At 46.2% G+C, this 22663-nt stretch overlaps 1 long non-coding RNA gene across 1 annotated transcript in view; it reads right to left on the reverse strand.

Annotated features, from left to right (window-relative positions):
- The window catches only part of LOC137655108 (uncharacterized), a 59298-nt gene extending 38018 nt beyond the window's left edge, over positions 1-21280 (reverse strand). The window contains exon 1 of the long non-coding RNA XR_011046816.1: positions 21155-21280. This is a non-coding gene — a long non-coding RNA (uncharacterized lncRNA). The remainder of the gene's footprint in view (positions 1-21154) is intronic.
- Positions 21281-22663: the final 1383 nt, after the last annotated feature.

Genomic DNA, 22663 nt, shown 5'->3' on the forward strand with positions numbered 1-22663 from the left:
TTGGGTGTACCTTCTTTACGTGAGGTTGACGCAGAAGGTCCACTCTTAGAGGAAGAGTCCTGGGAACGTCGACCAGCCATTGCAGTACCTCTGTGAACCATTCTCTCGCGGGCCAGAGGGGAGCAACCAACGTCAGCCGTGTCCCTTTGTGAGAGGCGAACTTCTGAAGTACCCTGTTGACAATCTTGAACGGCAGGAATGCATACAGGTCGAGATGGGACCAATCCAGCAGAAAGGCATCCACGTGAACTGCTGCTGGGTCTGGAATCGGAGAACAATACAATGGGAGCCTCTTGGTCATCGAGGTAGCGAACAGATCTATGGTTGGCTGACCCCACAGGGCCCAAAGTCTGCTGCAAACATTCTTGTGAAGGGTCCACTCTGTGGGGATGACCTGACCCTTCCGGCTGAGGCGATCTGCCATGACATTCATATCGCCCTGAATGAACCTCGTTACCAGCGTGAGCTTTTGATCTTTTGACCAAATGAGGAGGTCCCTTGCGATCTCGAACAACTTCCTCGAATGAGTCCCCCCCTGCTTGGAGATGTAAGCCAAGGCTGTGGTGTTGTCGGAGTTCACCTCCACCACCTTGTTTAGCTGGAGGGACTTGAAGTTTATCAAGGCCAGATGAACCGCCAACAACTCCTTGCAATTGATGTGAAGTGTCCTTTGCTCCTGATTCCATGTTCCCGAGCATTCCTGTCCGTCCAATGTCGCACCCCAGCCCGAGTCTGATGCGTCCGAGAAGAGACGGTGGTCGGGGGTCTGAACAGCTAAAGATAGACCTTCCTTGAGAAGAATGCTGTTCTTCCACCACGTTAGAGTAGACCTCATCTCTTCGGAAACAGGAACTGAGACCGTCTCTAGCGTCATGTCCTTTATCCAGTGAGCAGCTAGATGATACTGAAGGGGGCGGAGGTGGAGTCTCCCTAACTCGATGAACAGGGCCAGCGATGAAAGTGTCCCTGTTAGACTCATCCACTGCCTGACTGAGCATCGGTTCCTTCTCAGCATGCTCTGGATGCACTCTAGGGCTTGGTTGATCCATGGGGCCGACGGAAAAGCCCGAAAAGCTCGACTCTGAATCTCCATACCCAGGTAAACAATGGTCTGGGATGGGACGAGCTGGGACTTCTCTAAATTGACCAGGAGGCCCAGTTCCTTGGTCAGATCCATAGTCCATCTGAGATTCTCCAGACAGCGACGACTTGTGGGAGCTCTTAAAAGCCAGTCGTCTAAATAGAGGGAGGCTCTGATGTCTGCCAAGTGAAGGAATTTCGCAATATTCCTCATCAGTCTCGTAAACACAAGAGGTGCCGTGCTTAGGCCAAAGCACAGGGCTTGGAACTGGTACACAACCTTTCCAAAGACGAATCTTAGGAAAGGTTGGGAGTCTGGATGGATGGGGACGTGAAAGTATGCGTCTTTCAGGTCTAACGAGACCATCCAGTCCTCCTGCCTGACCGCTGCTAGGACCGACTTCGTCGTCTCCATCGTGAACGTCTGCTTGGTGATATAAGCATTGAGAGCACTGACGTCCAGCACCGGTCTCCAACCTCCTGTCTTCTTGGCTACCAGGAAGAGACGGTTGTAAAAGCCCGGGGATTGATGATCCCGGACTATGACCACTGCTTCCTTTTGTAGCAAGAGCGACACCTCTTGTTGCAACGCTAGCCTCTTGTCCTTCTCCTTGTAGTTGGGAGAGAGGTTGATGGGAGATGTAGCTAGAGGGGGATTGAGGCAGAACAGAATTCTGTATCCCTCCCTTAGCCACTTCACAGACTGAGCGTCTGCACCTCTGCTCTCCCAAGCTTGCCAGAAGGTCTTGAGTCTGGCTCCTACTGCTGTCTGGAGAGGAAGGCAGTCAAAACTTGCCTTTTGCGGACTTGGAACCCTTCTTGGACTTGCCACGGTGACTGTCTGCACGGGTACCTCCTCTGCTGGAGGTTCTGCCACGAAAGGGCGGGATGAACCTAGAAGCAGGTGTATCAACTGCTAAAGGGCGGAAGGGTCTAGGCACGGAAGGTAAGGTTTTAGCCTTACGTGCAGAAGAAGCCATGAGGTCATGAGTATCCTTCTGGATAAGAGAGGCAGCCATCCCCTTAATCAACTCCTCCGGAAACAGACACTTGGAGAGAGGAGCAAACAGCAACTCTGACTTCTGGCAAGGAGTGATACCAGCAGATAAGAAGGAGCACAGATGTTCTCTCTTCTTGAGGACTCCTGATACATATGAAGCCGCAAGTTCACCAGACCCATCCCGAATTGCCTTGTCCATGCTAGACATGATCAGCATGGCCGAGTCCTTATCTGAAGGGGAAGTCTTCCTGCTTAAGGCTCCCAAACACCAATCGAGGAAGTTGAATATCTCGAAGGCACGAAAGACTCCCTTCAACATATGATCAAGATCGGAAAAGGACCAGCAGATCTTCGAACGTCTCATAGCCAACCTGCGGGGAGAGTCAACCAGACTTGAGAAGTCGGCCTGGGCAGAGGCAGGAACCCCCAAGCCAGGTTCCTCTCCCGTGGCATACCAGACGCTCGACTTAGAAGCCAGCTTGGGAGGAGGAAACACAAAAGAGGTCCTTCCCAGTTGCTTCTTGGAATGCAACCAGTCCCCCATAACCCTCAAAGCTCTCCTTGATGATCTGGCGAGAACAAGCTTGGTGAAGGCAGGCGCAGCAGACTGCATGCCCAGAGCAAACTCGGAGGGAGGAGAACGAGGGGTTGCAGACACAAAGTGTTCAGGATACAAATCCCTGAACAAAGCAAGGACTTTGCGAAAGTCTAAGGAGGGTGGCGAAGACTTGTGTCCTTCAACATCAGAGTGAGGATCATCCAGATGAGCAGCTTCATCCTCCGATACATCATCATCCGAAAGTTGAGTTGTGAGTGGCAAAGGCAGAGCAGCAAGCTGAACGGCTGAATCCTGCAGAACGGGTGCATGCGTACCTGCGGATCCATCATCATGCCTCTGCTGGACAGTCTGCGAGCTGGCAACAACAAAAGCAGAGGGCTGGTGTGTGGGAGGGTCTGCGGTGGGCTGAGGAGCATGCGGTATGGTATGCAGAGCATGCTGTAAGGTATGCGGCTCATGCTGCATGGTATGCGGCTCATGCTGCATGGTATGCGGAGCATGCTGTAAGGTCTGCAGAGCATGCTGCATGGGCTGAGGAGAATGCTGCATAGTGCTGGAACCCGGCAACTCCTGATGCGGCAGCTCACGCATGTTAGCAGATGGTGCAGCAAGAACATGCGTCTGGCAGTGAGGACTGCGCATCGGTGGAGGAGCTCTCACAGGTGGGGTGTGGGAGCAGGCAGCCGCAGTATCTGCTGAGCGCACAACCTCTGCGGGTTGTAGGTTAACAGGAGAGGTGTTAACCTTCTCGGCATGATACTCCTGCATAAATGCCGCAAGCTGAGACTGCATAGTCTGCAGCATGGACCACTTAGGGTCTACTGTGGTTGGAGCAACAACAGACGGAGCAGAGGCCTGTTGAGGGACCACTCTACCTCTCTTGGGAGGTGTGCAGTCATCAGATGACTGCGGCGAGTCCGAACTGACCCAGTGGCTACACCTGGGCCGTTGGACTAGCTCGGAAGGGACCTTACGTTTGAGCGGTCGTGAGACCTTGGTCCACCGTTTCCTCCTGGAAACCTCTTCCACAGACGAGGAATGTAAGGGCTCATTCGTCTGTAAGTGGATGGGACGATCCTTAGCAGATACGTCCGCAACCACTGAGGATACATCCGTGCGCCGATCAAGGCCTGCCGAACCCTTTGGTCCTTCGACATTGCTTCTCCCCTGGGCTTGGGAGCTTGCAAGAGGTCCCGGACTGGGAGGACGACTGGCACGCACAGATGTACCCTTATGCGCAACACTGACACTGACACTATGCACATCACTAGCACTAACACTTCCCACTGCACTCTTCGCTTTCAGCTCTCTGACATCTGCCAAGAGCTGATTGCGGTCACTAACCAACGACTCCACCTTCTCACCGAGAGCCTGAATGGCACGCAACATATCAGCCATTGCAGGCTGAGCACTCATAGCAGGTTCGGGAGTCACCACCACAGGGGAAGGAAAAGGTTGAGGGGCATGGGGAGAGGAAAAATCCACAGAGCGAGAAGAACTCCTCCTATCTCTCTCCTTCTCTAACCTACGTGCATATCTGAGGAATTCATTAAAATCGAATTCCGAAAGCCCAGCACATTCCCCACATCGATCTTCCAATTGACAGGATTTTCCCCTTCAATTGGAACATACGGTGTGAGGATCTATAGAGGCCTTCGGAAGACGCCTAGTACAAGTCCTAACACTACACTGCCTGTATTCAGGAACTTGGGAATGGTCAGACATCTTGAATTTAGAGGTAGTCAAGGGGGAATTCCAAAATTAAGCAAAGATCGTTAACCAATGAATCAAATTAATTCCAAAAGCTTGCTAAGCTAAGGATAAAGCTTCCTGAACAGCGAAGGCTAAACTTCAGAGCAAATACATCACCAAAACGTGAACAAAAGACTCCAAAATCAACAGCGTATCCATGTAGGTCTTGCCGGCGGCACGACAGGAAAAATTGAGGTCTTGTTGACAAGAAGTACTTGAGTACCTGACCACAGATGGCGCTGTTGTGTACACCCCCACCTGGATAGCGATCGCTGGCATATCCCGACCGTAGATTTCTGTCGGGCAACGGAGTTGACAGCTACATGATCATTGGGTAAGATTAATATTGAAAAAATGTTATTTTCATTAGTAAAATAAATTTTTGAATATACTTACCCGATAATCATGTAGCTGTCAACTCTGTTGCCGACAGAAATCTACGTTCGGGATACGCCAGCGATCGCTATACAGGTGGGGGTGAACACCACAGCGCCATCTGTGGTCAGGTACTCTAGTACTTCTAGTCAACACCACCTCAATTTTTTCCTCGGTCCACTGGTTCTCTATGGGGAGGAAGGGTGGGTCAATTAAATCATGATTATCGGGTAAGTATATTCAAAAATTTATTTTACTAATGAAAATAACATTTTTCAATATTAATCTTACCCGATAATCATGTAGCTGATTCACACCCAGGGTGGTGGGTGGAGACCAGCATACATGTTAACACAGAAGCTAAGTATCCCGTATTTTATTTTATTAGTTATTCAAAAATAACAAAATAAATAAGTACCTGGTAAGGAAGAAGACTTGAACCATTACTCTGCCTTTATTAAGTACGTCTTTCTTACTGAGCGTAGCGGTCCTCTTAGGATGCTGAACGACTCTTAGGTGCTGAAGTATAAAGGGCTGCAACCCATACTAAAGGACCTCATCACAACCTTTAACCTCGGCGCTTCTCAAGAAAGAATTGACCACCCGCCAAATCAACAAGGATGTGGAAGGCTTCTTAGCCAACCGTACAACCCATAAAAAGTATTCAAGAGAAAGGTTAAAAAGGTTATGGGATTATGGGAATGTAGTGGCTGAGCCCCCGCCTACTACTGCATTCGTTGCTACGAATGGTCCCAGGGTGTAGCAGTTCTCGTAAAGAGACTGGACATCTTTGAGATAGAATGATGCGAACACTGACTTGCTTCTCCAATAGGTTGCATCCATAACACTCTGCAGAGAACGGTTCTGTTTGAGGGCCACTGAAGTAGCCACAGCTCTCACTTCATGTGTCCTTACCTTCAGCAAAGCAAGGTCTTCTTCCTTCAGATGAGAATGTGCTTCCCTAATCAGGAGCCTGAATAGGTAAGAAACTGAGTTCTTAGACCTTGGAAGAGAAGGCTTCTTGATAGCCCACCATAAGGCTTCTGATTGTCCTCGTAAAGGTTATGACCTTTTTAGATAGTACCTAAGAGCTCTAACTGGGCAAAGTACTCTCTCCAGTTCGTCCCCCACCAAGTTGGACAGGCTTGGGATCTCGAACGACTTAGGCCAAGGACGTGAAGGAAGCTCGTTTTAGCAAAAAACCGAGCTGCAAGGAACATGTAGCCGTTTCAGATGTGAAAACTATGTTCCTGCTGAAGGCGTGGATCTCACTTACTCTTTTAGCTGTTGTCAAGCACACGAGGAAAAGAGTTTTTAATGTGAGGTCCTTAAAAGAGGCTGATTGGAGAGGTTCAAATCTTGATGACATAAGGAACCTTAGTACCACGTCTAGATTCCAGCCTGGAGTGGACAACCGACGTTCCTTTGAGGTCTTAAAAGACCTAAGGAGATCCTGTAGATCTTTGTTGGTGGAAAGATCCAAGCCTCTGTGGCGGAAAACCGCTGCCAACATACTTCTGTAACCCTTAATCGTAGGAGCTGAAAGGGATCTTACGTTCCTTAGATGTAACAGGAAGTCAGCAATCTGGGTTACAGTGGTACTGGATGAGGAAACTGCATTGGCCTTGTACCAGCTTCGGAAGACTTCCCCTTTAGACTGATAGACTCTGAGAGTGGATGTCCTCCTTGCTCTGGCAATCGCTCTGGCTGCCTCCTTCGAAAAGCCCCTAGCTCTTGAGAGTCTTTCGAAAGTCTGAAGGCAGTCAGACAAAGAGCGTGGAGGTTTGGATGTACCTTCTTTACGTGAGGTAGACGTAGAAGGTCCACTCCTAGAGGAAGAGTCCTGGGAATGTCGACCAGCCATTGCAGTACCTCTATGAACCATTCTCTCGCGGGTCAGAGCGGAGCCAACCAACGTCAGCCGTGTCCCTTTGCGAGAGGCGAACTTCTGAAGTACCCTGTTGACAATCTTGAACGGCGGGAATGCATACAGGTCGAGATGGGACCAATCCAGCAGAAAAGCATCCACGTGAACTGCTGCTGGATCTGGAATCGGAGAACAATACAACGGGAGCCTCTAGGTTATCGAGGTAGCGAACAGATCTATGGTTGGCTGACCCCACAGGGCCCAAAGTCTGCTGCAAACATTCTTGTGAAGGGTCCACTCTGTGGGGATGACCTGACCCTTCCGGCTAAGGCGATCTGCCATGACATTCATATCGCCCTGAATGAACCTCGTTACCAGCGTGAGCTTTCGATCTTTTAACCAGATGAGGAGGTCCCTTGCGATCTAGAACAACTTCCACGAATGAGTCCCTCCCTGCTTGGAGATGTAAGCCAAGGCTGTGGTGTTGTCAGAGTCCACCTCCACCACCTTGTTAAGCTGGAGGGACTTGAAGTTTATCAAGGTCAGATGAACTGCCAACAGCTCCTTGCAATAGATGTGAAGTGTCCTTAGCTCCTGATTCCATGTTCCCGAGCATTCCTGTCCATCCAAAGTCGCACCCCAGCCCGTGTCTGATGCGTCAGAGAAGAGACGGCGGTCGGGTTTCTGAACAGCCAAAGGTAGACTTCCTTGAGAAGAAAGCTGTTCTTTCACCACGTGAGAGTAGACCTCCTCTCTTCGGAAACAGGAACTGAGATCATCTCTAGCGTCATGTCCTTTATCCAGTGAGCCGCTAGATGATACTGAAGGGGGGGAGGTGGGGTCTCCCTAACTCGATGAACAGTGCCAGCGATGAAAGTGTCCCTGTTAGACTCATCCACTACCTGACTGAGCATCGGTTCCTTCTCAGCATGCTCTGGATGCAATCTAGGGCTTAGTATATCTTTGGGGCCGACGGAAAAGCCCGAAAAGCTCGACTCTGAAGATCCATACCCAGGTAGACAATGGTCTGGGATGGGACGAGCTGGGACTCCTCAAAATTGACCAGGAGGCCCAGTTCCTTGGTCAGATCCATAGTCCATCTGAGAATCTCCAGACAGCGACGACTTGTGGGAGCTCTTAAAAGCTAGTCGTCTGACGGAGCCGGACACAAGATCATGGTACTGCTGCACAGTCTGTGAACTGTCAACCATGGGGAAGCGAGGAAGTACAGTGACAACACGAAGCTGTCTAGACTGTCTGGGTCGTACAGACAACTCCTTATCGGGTTGCTGAGGTTGCCGCACTGCGTCACAACAAGACACTTCTGCTGGTTGTTGAACGTCTTCCCAGTGACACACTGACTCCGTAAACAAAAAATCCTCTAACAAGGACTAAGCTTGGACTGCATGTCTTGCAACACAGCTCAAGGTCTATGGGAGCAGGTGTGGTAACAGACGGGGTTAGCGACTGAAGTGGAACCATTACCCTCCCTGGAAGCATGCTATGCTTAAATAAAAGTCCATAGGAGGCTAAGCAGCTAAAGGCTCCTCTCCAAATGACAGAGTCCTCAAGGGAAAATCAGAAGGAGGGAGAATAGCACTTTCTCATCTACAGGAACCATATCCGAGAAAAGCTAAGTTCTCTCAGTGAGGGTTTCACTGGTGCAAAAGCAGCAGACTAGAAGGCAACGTTATGAAACTGCTTGACAGTCTAGTGAGTTGGCAACAACCAAAGATGTGTGACTGAGAAGCATGCGGTAAGGTATGCAGAGCATGCTGTATGTAGAGCATGCTGTAAGGTAAGCAGAGCATGTTGCATGGCGTGCGGCTTATGCTGCATGGGATGAGGCTCATGCTGCATGGGATGAGGCTCATGCTGCATGGTATGAGACTCATGCTGCATGGAATGAGGCTCAAGCTGCAAGGGATGAGGCTTATGCCGCATGCGTTGAGGAGGATGCCGCATAGTATGAGGCTCCTGCCTCATGGGTTGAGGCGGTTGCCGCATAGCATGAGGCTTTTGCCTCATGGTTTGAGGAGGATGCCGCATAGCATGAGGCTCCTCATAAGCATGAGGCTGCCTCATGGGTAGGGGAGGATTTTTTAAAGAAATCTGAACCTGACACTAATTTAGCTGTCCGAGGATTTACCTGGTGAGACATCAGTCTCTTTACCAGCGAGTTTTACCAGATTTCCCCGGGCCACCACGTGACACAATTGGTAGTAATTCATTCAAATTACCCCTAATGAGTCAATATGGATAAATATCAACACAACATCGTGTTCAAATAGAAATAAATTTCTACCTCATACTTGGGATCGAACGCTAGCCCCTTCTAATGAAAGGCCAGGTCGAAACCAACCATGCCACGAGAGCCCATTCAAGAGTTGAGGTTCTTGCCTCAAGAGTGGAGGTGGCTGCCGCAAGAGTTGAGGTTGCTGCCTCAAGGATGGTGGAGGTTGCCGCAACGCAAGAGGTTGCTGCATAGCGCTGGTATCTGGCAACTCCCAATGCAGCAGCTCACGCGTGGAGGTAGGTTGAGGAACCTCAACATCATACGTCTGGCAGGGTGGACTGCGCAGAGGTGGAGTTGAGGTTGCTGCCTCGAGGATGGTGGAGGTTGTCGCACTGCAAGAGGTAGCTGCCTCGAGGATGGAGGAGGTAGTCGCAACGCATGAGGCTCCTACCTCAAGGGTAGAGGAGGTTGCTGCAAAGCATAAGGCTCCTGCCTCAAGTGTTGAGGAGGTTGCCGCGTGGCAAGAGGCTCCTGCCTCAAGGAAAGTGGAGGTTGCTGCACAGAGCTGGTATCTGGCAACTCCCAAAGCGGCAGCTCACGCATGGAGGTAGCTTGAGGAACCTCAACATCATACGTCTGGCAGGCTGGACTGCGTAGAGGTTGAGGAGCGCTCGCAGGAGGAGGTGTGTTAACCTTCTCTGCCTGAAACTCCTGCATCAACACCGCAAGCTGAGACTGCATTGTCAGCAGCATAGACCACTAGAGTTTAAGAAAGACAACAACAAACGGAGCTACTGTCCGTTAAAACTGAGGGTCTAAAACAGCTGGTGCGGCAACAGACGGAGTTACTGTCTGTTGCGATACCACCTTGCCTCTCTGGGAGGTGTGCAGTTGTCGTACTGCAGCAAGTCCGAACTGACCCAGTGCTAATGGCACCACCTAGGAGTTGGACTTGCGCGGAAGGGACCGACTTGCACTTAAAAGCTGCAAGATTTGGTCCATGGTTTCTGCGAGAAACCTCTTCCGCAGACGAGGAATAAATGGGCTCTCTCGTCTTTGTGTGGGTGGGGTGATCACGTCGGCTACGTGAGTTGGTTACACCCGAAACCACGGAGGGAAACGTCTGTTCGTCGATCAAGGCCTGCTGAACCCATAAGTCCTTCGACATTACTTCTCCCCTGGGCTTGGGAGCTTGTAAGAGGTCCCAGACTAGGCGAACAACTGGCACGAACAGACGAACCCTCGAACGCAACACTGTAACACTTATCACTTTATCACTTTTGATTTTCTGTTTGCACTTATTTCACTGAACTCGAAACTTTAAGTGGTTTGTACCTGAAACACGCAATTCTATCCTTCATTAAAAGTTAGTAATTGCGAAAACAGTATTACAATGTAACAGAAAAACATAATGAAAGATAAATAATTCAGTGGCTGGAAAAGAGATTAAACACTAGATCAAATAAACTACGTTTAAAATCTCTCACCGCATAAAGTCTGAGAACAAGAATAAAACTCTAGAAACGTTTACCTTCTTCCCCTAAAGAGACTAGGGAGAAGAGCAAAAACGATAACAACGTTACCCGCTTGAACGAAACGTTTATCCTCCTCTCTCTCCCTCCGTCTCTATCTCTCTCTCTCTCTCTCTCTTGACTTAGCACCTGAGAGAAGAGCCCAATTATATATATCGTTAAAACATATTATTGTTAAAGGAAAAAAACTGAAAGGTTTCCCAAATAAAAAGTTCCTTTATTAGAATAGAACCATTTAAGCTAAGAAAGAATGAACAAAACGCTAGAATCGGTTTACTCTTACTGCAACGTGACACCGTGATAGACTCTCTCTCTATCGTAACGATAGAGCGCAAGTTGAACGTTCTGAACGTCAACAACTGCAGAGACAAAACAAAACGTTAGTTCAACTTTGAAAACAGTACAAGACTATCAAAGAAATTCTTTCAAAAACATTAAAATGGCATAATATGTCAACAGGTAAAAACGAAATGACGGGCTCAAAGTTAATTAACTTCGGTTCCAAGAAAAGACCGCCTACTATTAGGAAAGGTCGAATATAAACAAATATGTTATTTTTATTAATAAAATAAATTTTTGAATATACTTACCCGATAATCATGTAGCTGTCAACTCCGTTGCCCGACAGAATTCTATGGAGGGATACGCCAGCTATCACAATACTAGAAGGGGGTGTACTTACCAGCGCCACCTGTGGCCAGGTACTCAATCATTTGTTGTTTACACCTCCTCAATTATTCCTCGGTCCACTGGTTCTCTCTGGGGAGGAAAGGGAGGGTCGATTAAATCATGATTATCGGGTAAGTATATTCAAAAATTTATTTTATTAATAAAAATAACATTTTTCAATATTAAACTTACCCGATAATCATGTAGCTGATTCACACCCAGGGAGGTGGGTGAAAACCAGTGTACATGATTAAAGGATAGCTAAGTATCCCAAAATTTCATATAACAGTTATCTCAAATAACAATGAAATAATAAGTACCTGGTAAGGAAGTCGAATAGAACCGTTACTCTGCCTTTTATTTAAAGTTCGTCTTCCTTACTGAGCGCAGCGTTCCTCTTGGAGGCTGAATCAACCCAAAGGTGCCAAAGTACAAGGGGTTGCAACCCTACTAAAGGACCTCTACCAAACCTTTAACCCAGGCGCTTCTCAAGAATGAATAGACCACCCGCCAAATCCAAGGATGCGGAAGGCTTCTTAGCCTACCGTAACAACCATAAAAACAACAATAAAAGTATTCAAGAGAAAGGTTAAAAAGGTTATGGGATTATGGGAATGTAGTGGCTGAGCCCTCACCTACTACTGCACTCGCTGCTACGAATGGTCCCAGGGTGTAGCAGTTCTCGTAAAGAGACTGGACATCTTTCAGATAAAATGATGCAAACACTGACTTGCTCCTCCAATAGGTTGCATCCATAATGCTCTGCAGAGAACGGTTTTTATTAAAGGCCAACGAAGTAGCTACAGCTCTTACTTCGTGGGTCCTTACCTTCAGCAATGCAAGGTCTTCCTCCTTTAAGTGAGAATGTGCTTCTCTGATCAGAAGCCTTATATAGTACGAAAGCCCATTCTTGGACATGGGTCTCGAGGGTTTCTTGATGGCACACCATAAGGCTTCTGACTGTCCTCGAATAGGTTTAGACCTCTTCAGATAATATTTGAGAGCTCTGACAGGGCAAAGAACTCTCTCTAGTTCGTTACCTACCATGTTGGAGAGGCTAGGTATTTCGAACGATCTAGGCCAAGGACGTGAAGGAAGCTCGTTCTTTGCTAGGAATCCAAGCTGAAAAGAACATGTAGCTGATTCGGTTGTGAAACCAATGGTCTTGCTGAAGGCATGAACCTCACTGACTCTCTTAGCTGTTGCAAGGCAAACGAGAAAAGCAGTCTTGAGGGTAAGATCCTTGAAGGAAGCTGACTGGAGAGGTTCGAACCTAGATGTCATAAGGAACCTTAAGACTACGTCCAGATTCCAGCCTGGAGTGGAAAGACGACGTTCTTTAGACGTCTCAAAAGACTTGAGAATGTCTTGAAGGTCCTTGTTGGAAGACAGGTCCAAACCCCTGTGGCGGAGGACTGAGGCCAACATGCTCCTATACCCTTTAATCGTAGATGTTGAAAGGGATCTCTCATTCCTAAGATGAAGAAGGAAGTCAGCTATTTGGATCACAGAGGTATTGGTAGAGGATATTGAATTGGCTCTACACCAGCTTCGGAAGACCTCCCACTTAGACTGGTAGACTCTACGAGTGGAAATTCTTCTAGCTCTGGCAATCGCACTGGCTGCCTCCTTCGAAAAGCCTCTAGCTCTAGCGAATCTTTCGACAGTCTGAAGGCAGTCAGTCAAAGAGCGTGGAGGTTTGGGTGCAACCTGTCTACGTGTGGTTGACGTAGAAGGTCCACTCTTAGAGGTAGAGTCCTGGGGAAGTCGACTAGCCATTGACGTACCTCTGTGTACCATTCTCTTGCAGGCCAAAGGGGAGCAACCAGCGTCAGCCGTGTCCCTTCGTGCGAGACGAATTTCTGCAGAACTTTGTTTATAATCTTGAACGGAGGGAATGCGTACAGGTCGAGATGGGACCAGTTCAGAAGAAAAGCATCTACATGAACCGCTGCAGGGTCTGGAACAGGGGAACAATAAAGCGGAAGTCTCTTGGTGATGGAGGTGGCAAACAGGTCTATGGTAGGTTGACCCCACAACGTCCAAAGTCTGTTGCACACACTCTTGTGGAGGGTCCATTCCGTGGGAATGACCTGATTCCTTCTGCTGAGGCGATCCGCTGAAACATTCATATCGCCCTGGATGAACCTCGTGACCAGTGAGAGGTTTAGACCTCTTGACCAAATGAGGAGGTCCCTTGCGATCTCGTAAAGGCTCCTCGAATGGGTCCCTCCTTGCTTGGAGATGTAAGCCAAGGCTGTGGTGTTGTCTGAATTCACCTCCACCACTTTGCCTAGCAGGAGGGACTTGAAGTTCAACAGGGCAAGATGGACTGCTAACAGTTCCTTGCAGTTGATGTGGAGTAATCCTTGTTCCTTGTTCCATACTCCTGAGCATTCCCGTCCGTCCAAGGTCGCACCCCAGCCCCAGTCCGATGCATCCGAGAAGAGATGAAGATGGGGGGTCTGGATGGCCAATGATAGACCCTCCTTGAGAAGAAGATTGTGCTTCCACCACCGGAGAGTGGTCTTCATCTCTTGGTTGATAGGGATAGAGACTGCTTCTAGAGTCGAGCCCTTGTCCCAATGAGCTGCAAGATGGAATTGAAGAGGGCGGAGGTGGAGTCTCCCTAGCTCGACAAACAGGGCCAGAGATGAGAGGGTCCCTGTGAGACTCATCCACTGTCTCACTGAGCAATTGCTCCTCTTCAGCATGCTCATGATGCACTGTAGGGCTTGGTTTATCCTGGGGGCCGATGGAAAAGCCCGAAAATCCCGACTCTGAATCTCCATTCCCAGGTACACAATGGATTGGGAGGGAATGAGTTGAGATTTCTCTATATTGACTAATAGACCTAGGTCTCTGATTAGATCTAAAGTCCAAGAGAGGTTCTCCAGACAACGACGACTCGTGGAGGCTCTCAACAGCCAGTCGTCTAGGTAGAGGGAGGCTCTGATGTTCGATAAGTGCAGGAATTTCGCTACATTCCTCATCAGATGAGTAAAGACCATAGGAGCTGTGCTTAGGCCAAAACACAGGGCTTGGAACTGATAGACAACCTTTCCGAAAACGAATCTCAGGAAAGGTTGGGAGTCTGGATGAATGGGAACGTGAAAGTATGCATCTTTCAAGTCCAACGAGACCATCCAGTCCTCCTGTCTGACCGCTGCTAAGACCGACTTGGTCGTCTCCATTGTGAACGTCTGCTTGGTGACATACTCGTTGAGAGAGCTGACGTCCAGCACCGGTCTCCAACCTCCTGTCTTTTTGGCCACAAGAAAGAGACGGTTGTAGAAGCCCGGGGATTGATGGTCCCGGACTATAACCACTGCCTTCTTCTGCACAAGTAGCGACACCTCCTGTTGCAATGCTAGCCTCTTGTCCTCTTCTTTGTAGTTGGGAGAGAGGTTGATGGGCGATGTGGTCAGAGGCGGTTTGAGGCAGAATGGAATCCTGTAACTGTACCTCAGCCAACTGACAGACTGTGCGTCTGCACCTCTCTTCTCCCAGGCTTGCCAGAAGATCTTGAGCCTGGCTCCTACTGTTGTCTGGAGAATCTGAGAGTCAGTGCTTTCCCTTAGATGTCCTGGGTCCTTTCTTAGACTTGCCCCTGTGAGAGTCTGGACGGGAGCTTCCTCGGCTGGGGGCTCTACCATGAAAGGGCGGTATGAACCTAGTGGCCGGGGTATCAGCCACTGGAGAGCGATAAGTCTTGGGGACAGAGGTGGTAACCCTAGACTTACGAGCCGATGAAGCTACAAGATCGTGCGTGTCCTTCTGTATCAGGACAGCCGACAAGTCCTTAACTAGCTCCTCGGGAAAGAGGAACTTTGAGAGTGGAGCAAAAAGGAGCTGTGACCGCTGGCACGGTGTAATGCTGGCTGAGAGGAAGGTACACAGTTGTTCCCTTTTCTTCAACACCCCTGATACAAATAACGACGCTAGCTCACCCGATCCATCCCTGATAGCCTTATCCATGCAGGACATAATTAACATGGCAGAGTCTTTGTCCGCAGGAGATGTTTTCTTGCTGAGGGCTCCCAGGCACCAGTCGAGAAAGTTGAACATTTCGAAAGCCCTGAACAACCCTTTCAGAAGATGATCCAGGTCTGAGAAGGTCCAACAAACCTTCGAGCGTCTCATCGCAGTCCTCCTAGGCGAGTCCACCAGACTTGAGAAGTCAGCCTGGGCAGAGGCAGGAACTCCCAAGCCTGGTGCTTCCCCTGTGGCATACCAAACGCAACCTTTCGATGCGAGCTTCGTTGGAGGGAACATGAAGGAAGTCTTGCCCAGGTGTTGTTTAGACTGAAGCCACTCCCCTAAGGTCCTTAAGGCCCTCTTGGAGGATCTAGCTAGGACAAGCTTAGTATAGCTCGACTTAGCTTGTTGCACGCCTAGCGAAAACTCAGATGGAGGAGAGCGGGGAACAGCAGAGACGAAGTGGTCAGGGTAAAGCTCCCTGAGTAGAGCCAAGACCTTTCTAAAATCAACAGACAATGGAGAAAGCTTAGACTCCTCCACGTCTGATGAGGGATCAAGATGTGCCTCCTCATCATCCGACACTTCATCAGCAGAAGGTAGCGAAGCAAAAGGACCAGAATGCTGAACCGCAGAGTCAGAACGGGTAGGAACAACAACAGAGGTTTCCTCAACTTGAGGGAAAACCTGAGGTTCAGACTGCATAGGCTGAACAACAGTCGGAGCAGAAGGCAGGTGCAAGGGTGAAGGAGGTTGACTCCTAGCAAGAGTTGCACCAAAGGATTGCACCAGCTGAGCGGAGGACGGAGGCGGAGTAGTCCGTTCCTGTTCCTGAGAGATGAGTGGAGCATGAGAAGGTTGAGGCTGCGCAGAACAAGGTAAAGTTCTAGCAAGCTGAGGCTCCTGAGGCGCAAGTGCATGGTGTAGATGAGCTTGCCTAGATGAGGGTTGAACTCGGTGCAGCGCTGGTTCAGACAGACTCACGGAGGGGAGAGGTTGTTGTACCCCAACCGAGAGTTGCACCACTGGTGGAGCAGCAAGGGGAGGAGGAGGAAGAGTGTAACTCTCCTGATCCCAAAGCAAAGGTTGCCTTAAAGAAGGCTGAGGTTGAACAACACTGTGAACAGCAAACTCCGAAAGTGGTTCAACATCGTACGCCTGGCAGATGGTGCTGCGACCAGGCGGAGCAGGTGCAGGCTGGGAGAGCACAGGCGGAGCAGGTGCAGGCTGGGCGAGCACAGGTGCAGCGAGAACAGGTGGAGGGAGTGCAGGAGGTGCAACACTCTCAGCCCGACACTCACGCATCAAGTCCGAAAGCTGAACTTGCATGGACTGAAGCAGGGTCCACTTGGGGTCGGCAGAAACGATAACAGACTGAGGTAAAGTCACAGTCGGGGTCTGAATAGGCAGAACCTTACTCCTCTTGGGCGGAGTACAGTCGACCGATGACAGAGGCGAGTCGGAGCTGAGCCAATGACTGCAACCTGGCTGAGCACTCGCTGACTGAACTCTACGTTTAAGCGGTCTCGAGACCTGAGACCAACGTTTCTTCCCTGCATGAAGATCAGCGGACGAGAAGACGGGCTCAATCGTCTGCAGGTGGGAGTGACGGTCTAAGGAAGACACGCCCGCAACCACCGAGGATAATTCTGTGCGCCTAACAAGGCCTGTCGAACCCTTAAGCCCTTCGACATTGCTTCTCCCCTGGGCATGGGAGCTTGCAAGAGGTCCCGGACTGGGAGGACGACTGGCTCGCACAGAAAAATCCTCACGCACCACACTGGCACCACTAGCACTTGGCACTGCACAGACACTAGCACTCGTCACAGCACTGGCACTATTTCCACCCACTGCACTCTTGACCTTCAGTTCTTTAACCTCGGCCATCAGAGACTTATGGTCACTTACCACTGATTCTACTTTATCTCCTAAAGCCTGAATAGCACGCAAAACAGTTGACATATCAGGCGGAGGGCACACAGTAGGTTCGGGGGTAGCCACTACAGGGGTAGGAAAAGGTAGGGGATCATGAGGTGAGGAAAACATAGAAGAGTGAGAAGAACTTCTCCTAGCTCTAGTTCTCTCTAACTTGGATGAATATTTTAAAAGACGTACAAAATCCAATTCCGAAAGTCCGGCGCACTCCTCACACCGATTTTCTAATAGACAGGGCCTGTCCCTACAGTCAGAACAAGCGGTGTGAGGATCTACCGAGACCTTCGGAATACGCCTATTGCAAGACCTACATCGTCTATGGGAGGGAGCTTGCGAAACGTCAGACATCTTGTTTCAAAGAGTAAGTCAAAGGGTGATCCAAAAACAAGCAAAAATTCATTAACCGTTAATCAGAGTTTATATAAAAGCTAACTAGCTAATATAAAAAGGATTCCAGTATGCGACAGCCGTTAATCTAAGAGAATACTTCACCAAATATCCATGAATAAACTCGAAGACCATGAGCGTATCCCAGAACGTCTAGCCGGAAGCACGACAGAGGAATAATTGAGGAGGTGTAAACAACAAATGATTGAGTACCTGGCCACAGGTGGCGCTGGTAAGTACACCCCCTTCTAGTATTGTGATAGCTGGCGTATCCCTCCATAGAATTCTGTCGGGCAACGGAGTTGACAGCTACATGATTATCGGGTAAGTTTAATATTGAAAAATAAAAATTAATTTTAATAAGTTTATAATAAAAGGAAGTTAATCAAAGAGGCCTATAAGGCGGAGAGATAAAAAAAAAAAAAAAAAAAATCTATAACTTTGTTAAGCAAAATTAAGAGAGTCTATACTCTCTTCGACACCAACACTTCCGTCTAAGGGAAGGGTCGGCCATTTAAAAGTGAAAGAGAGTTCATACTCTCTTCGTACCAAAATTAACCAAAAATTAAATCCAATTAATTCCAAAAACTTGCTAAGCTAATGATATAGCTTCCTGAATAGCGAAGGCTAAACTCTAGAGCAAATACATCACCAAATCGTGAGCAATAACTCCAGAATCAACAGCGTATCCATGTAGGTCTAGCCGGAGGCACGACAGAGGAAAAATTGAGGTGGTGTTGACTAGAAGTACTAGAGTACCTGACCACAGATGGCGCTGTGGTGTTCACCCCCACCTGTATAGCGATCGCTGGCGTATCCCGAACGTAGATTTCTGTCGGCAACAGAGTTGACAGCTACATGATTATCGGGTAAGATTAATATTGAAAAACATATTTTAAGATAAAAAATTCAGTGGCTGGGGAAGAGACTAAACACTAGTTCATTCAAAACTACATTTTCAATCTCTCACCGCACATAGCCTGGGGACGAGAATAAAAAACTAAAAACGTTTTATCCTTTCTCCCCGTACAGAGACTAGGGACGAGAGTAACTCGAGAACAACGTTACCCGCTTGAACGGAACGTTTTCTCTCCTCTCTCTCCCTCCGTCTCTCTCTCTCTTTCTCTCTTGATTTCGCACCTAAGAGAAGAGCCCAATTACATTTCGTCAAAAAAACATGTTATTTGACCAAAGGAAAAAACTGAAAGGTTTTTAAATTAAAAAGTTCCTTTAAAATAGAATTTAAAACATTTAAGCTTTGAAAGAAGAATGAACAAAACGTCAGAATCGATTTACTCTTTCTGCAAAGTGAAACCGTGATACTCTCTCTCTCTATCGTAACGATAGAACGCAAACTGCGTAGCATAAATAAACTAAACGTTAGTTCATCTTTGAAACAGTACGAAGACTATTCAAAGAAAATCTTTCATAAAATATCTACTAAAAAATATTCATTTAATAAGTTTTAAATCATTAGCTCTGTAAAAGTTATTTACGATTGAAAGGGCTCAACGTTGTTTAACTTCGGTTTCCAAGTTAGGACCGCCTACTCTCAGGAAAGGTCGCATATAAACAAATCATTAAAATTTATCTTGATGTTTATTATAAATGGAAAGCTAATCGAAGAGGCCTAATAAAGGCGGGTGAGATATAAAATATATAGAGGAAAATCTATAATTAATTCATAACGTGATAAGATAATTGCTAAAAGCCTAAACACACTTCCGTACTAAGGGAAGGGTCGGCCATTTAAAAGTCAAGGAAAGTCCAAAAAACAATCCAAAGTCATCAAAAATTAAATCTATCCAAAAACGAGTTCAAGATTTAAGTTGAAGATAAAACACCTGTACTGCGAAAGCTCAAACCAAAATGAAGTACTTCACCAAATATGTTGAGAAAACTCCAGGTTCTACAGCGAGTATGAATACGTCTTGTCGTCAACGTCGACAGAGAAGAATTGAAGGGTTTGTTTACATGCAAGAGTGGTATCTGGCCGATAGTGGCGCTGGTGGGCACACCCGCAACCTTCATAGCGATCGCTCGCGAGTTTTTGAGTGTGTTTTCTGTCGAGCCGCTGAGTAGCAGCTATTATATATTCACCGGCTAAGTTAAATATTTAAAAAGAGGAACTTGTAGGTTAGCTTACAGCATTAGAGGAACTTTTAGATTAGTTTGAGGAATTAGAGGAACTTGTAGGTTAGCTTAAGGAATTAGAGATAATTTTTGGTTAGTTTGAGGAATTAGAGGAACTTGTAGGTTAGCTTAAGGAATTAGAGGAACTTGTAGGTTAGCTTAAGGAATTAGAGGAACTTGTAGGTTAGCTTAAGGAATTAGAGGAACTTTTAGGTTAGTTTGAGGAATTAGAGGAACTTGTAGGTTAGCTTAAGGAATTAGAGGAACTTGTAGGTTAGCTTAAGGAATTAGAGGAACTTTTAGGTTAGTTTGAGGAATTAGAGGAACTTGTAGGTTAGCTTAAGGAATTAGAGGAACTTGTAGGTTAGCTTAAGGAATTAGAGGAACTTGTAGGTTAACTTAAGGAATTAGAGGAACTTGTAGGTTAACTTAAGGAATTAGAGGAACTTGTAGGTTAGCTTAAGGAATTAGAGGAACTTGTAGGTTAGCTTAAGGAATTAGAGATACTTTTTGGTTAGTTTGAGGAATTAAAGGAACTTGTAGGTTAGCTTGAGGAATTAGAGGAACTTGTAGGTTAGCTTAAGGAATTAGAGGAACTTGTAGGTTAGCTTAAGGAATTAGAGGAACTTGTAGGTTAGCTTAAGGAATTAGAGGAACTTGTAGGTTAGCTTAAGGAATTAGAGGAACTTGTAGGTTAGTTTGAGGAATTAGAGGAACTTGTAGGTTAGCTTAAGGAATTAGAGGAACTTGTAGGTTAGCTTAAGGAATTAGAGATAATTTTTGGTTAGTTTGAGGAATTAGAGGAACTTGTAGGTTAGCTTAAGGAATTAGAGGAACTTGTAGGTTAGCTTAAGGAATTAGAGGAACTTGTAGGTTAGCTTAAGGAATTAGAGGAACTTTTAGGTTAGTTTGAGGAATTAGAGGAACTTGTAGGTTAGCTTAAGGAATTAGAGGAACTTGTAGGTTAGCTTAAGGAATTAGAGGAACTTGTAGGTTAGCTTAAGGAATTAGAGGAACTTTTAGGTTAGTTTGAGGAATTAGAGGAACTTGTAGGTTAGCTTAAGGAATTAGAGGAACTTGTAGGTTAGCTTAAGGAATTAGAGGAACTTTTAGGTTAGTTTGAGGAATTAGAGGAACTTGTAGGTTAGCTTACAGCATTAGAGAAACTTTTAGGTTAGTTTGAAGAATTAAAGAAGCTTGTAGCTTAGCTTAAGGCATTAGAGGAACTTTTAGGTTAGTTTGAAGAATTAAAGAAGCTTGAAGGTTAGCTTAAGGCATTAGAGGAACTTTTAGGTTAGTTTGAAGAATTAAAGAAGCTTGAAGGTTAGCTTAAGGCATTAGAGGAACTTTTAGGTTAGTTTGAAGAATTAAAGAAGCTTGAAGGTTAGCTTAAGGCATTAGAGGAACTTCTTGGTTAGTTTATGGAGTAAAGGGCTAAGGTGCATCTCTTACTTCCATTGTATATCTACTGCACAAAGTTGAAGCTAAATTACTGATGAATCTATAGCCTAAGGGTAAGCCTACTCTGAGGATAGGCCTAATCTAGCAAGAAATTCCTAGATCTCGAAAAAATGTAAGCCTAGGATATAAAATACACTTCTATCAAGCTAGTTTCACACCAAGAAAAAGACCATTGTAACTGCAAACTCACTTGAAAATCAATGAAGCCATTACACATTACCTTCACAGTAATGGAAAACGGAAGAAATACACAACACCGTTTAATATATATCAGAGATTCAGTTCCTTGAATCCTTGTCGCCAGGGAGGATTTGTTTACAGACAATGTAACACAAGGTTCAGGTTCAGGTTCTGAGGTGAGGCATAGCCTTTACAACGGCGCCTCTAACGTTTATCTTCTTGTACTGTTTTGCCTTTTCTTCCACATTAGCTTTAATACTTCTTTTTTCTTTTCTATATTTGTTTCACTGAATACAAATAATCCTACTATTTTCTTTAGGGCTTCGTCGTATGGTTGCTGTAGCTCAATTACTTCATTCCTTTCTTTTCTATATTCCTGGCAAAATAACAAAAAATGTATCAAATCTTCCTCCTCATTTTCACAAAAATTACAGTTTATATTCCCCCCACTGTGTCTATTTACAATATTTAGTTTTAACGTATTAGTTCTTGCTCTAGAAAATATCACTGAAGCAAATGTATTGTCATAAATTAACTCTTCTTTAAATTCTTTCTTCCACGTTCTATATATTTCTAAGCTCACTTTACTTTCTATTTCTTCTTTCCACTTTTCAGTATCCCACTTTCTGGTTTCCGTTTTTATTTCTGTCTTGTTCATTCTTCTTATTTGTCTTATGCTTAAACTTAATTCTCCCCAATACTTTGCAGGTTGTTTCCACCATCTTCCTTCTTTTTCTCGAATATCCTGGATCATTATTTTCAGTATATATTTCCTTCTTTCCATTCAGGGTACGATTTAAGTACTGCAGCTTCCCATCCATCACCCTTGCTTTCATAGAAGATGCACCTATCTCCCCTCTTAGAGTAGTATTAGCTGTGCTTTTAGTGGCACCTAAAATCTTCCTATATACCCCATTCTCTATTCTTTGTAGTTTCTCTATTTCAGTTTCTGTTAGATTTATAACATTTGTTCCATACAAAATAGATGGTAAAGCAATACTTTTCCAGAACGTTTTTCCTATCATCACTTTATTGCAACTTTTCTCTATAACTGTATATGTTAGATTAGCTAATTTTTGTGCCTTCTCTATCATTACCCTTTTCTGAGTTTTAAATATATTCCTACTATTGTCTAGCTTTATTCCTAAGTATGTCAAACTTTCTACTACTTTGATTCCCTCTGTTATCTGGCTTTGCTTTCATATTATAAATCATAATATTACTCTTTTCTTTATTAATTTCTAACCCACATTTTTTACTAGTTTCTACTAATATCTGGATGTTACGCTTTGCATTATGTATATCCTGAGCAATTATTAAGGCATCATCTGCAAAAAATAATTATTCCATCTTTATTAATTGATTTCTGAAACTGTTTCCTTCCTCTTCTATTTTCTTCATGATAATATACGTAATCAGTATAAAAAGTGAAGTTGATCCTGTGCAACCTTGTTTAATTCCACTCGTAACCTCCATTTCTTGTTCTATACCTTCTCCTAAGTCAATGCCCGTAGTATCT

Source organism: Palaemon carinicauda, chromosome 16 (genome assembly GCF_036898095.1).
Source record: "Palaemon carinicauda isolate YSFRI2023 chromosome 16, ASM3689809v2, whole genome shotgun sequence".
Taxonomy (NCBI): Eukaryota; Metazoa; Arthropoda; class Malacostraca; order Decapoda; family Palaemonidae; genus Palaemon; species Palaemon carinicauda.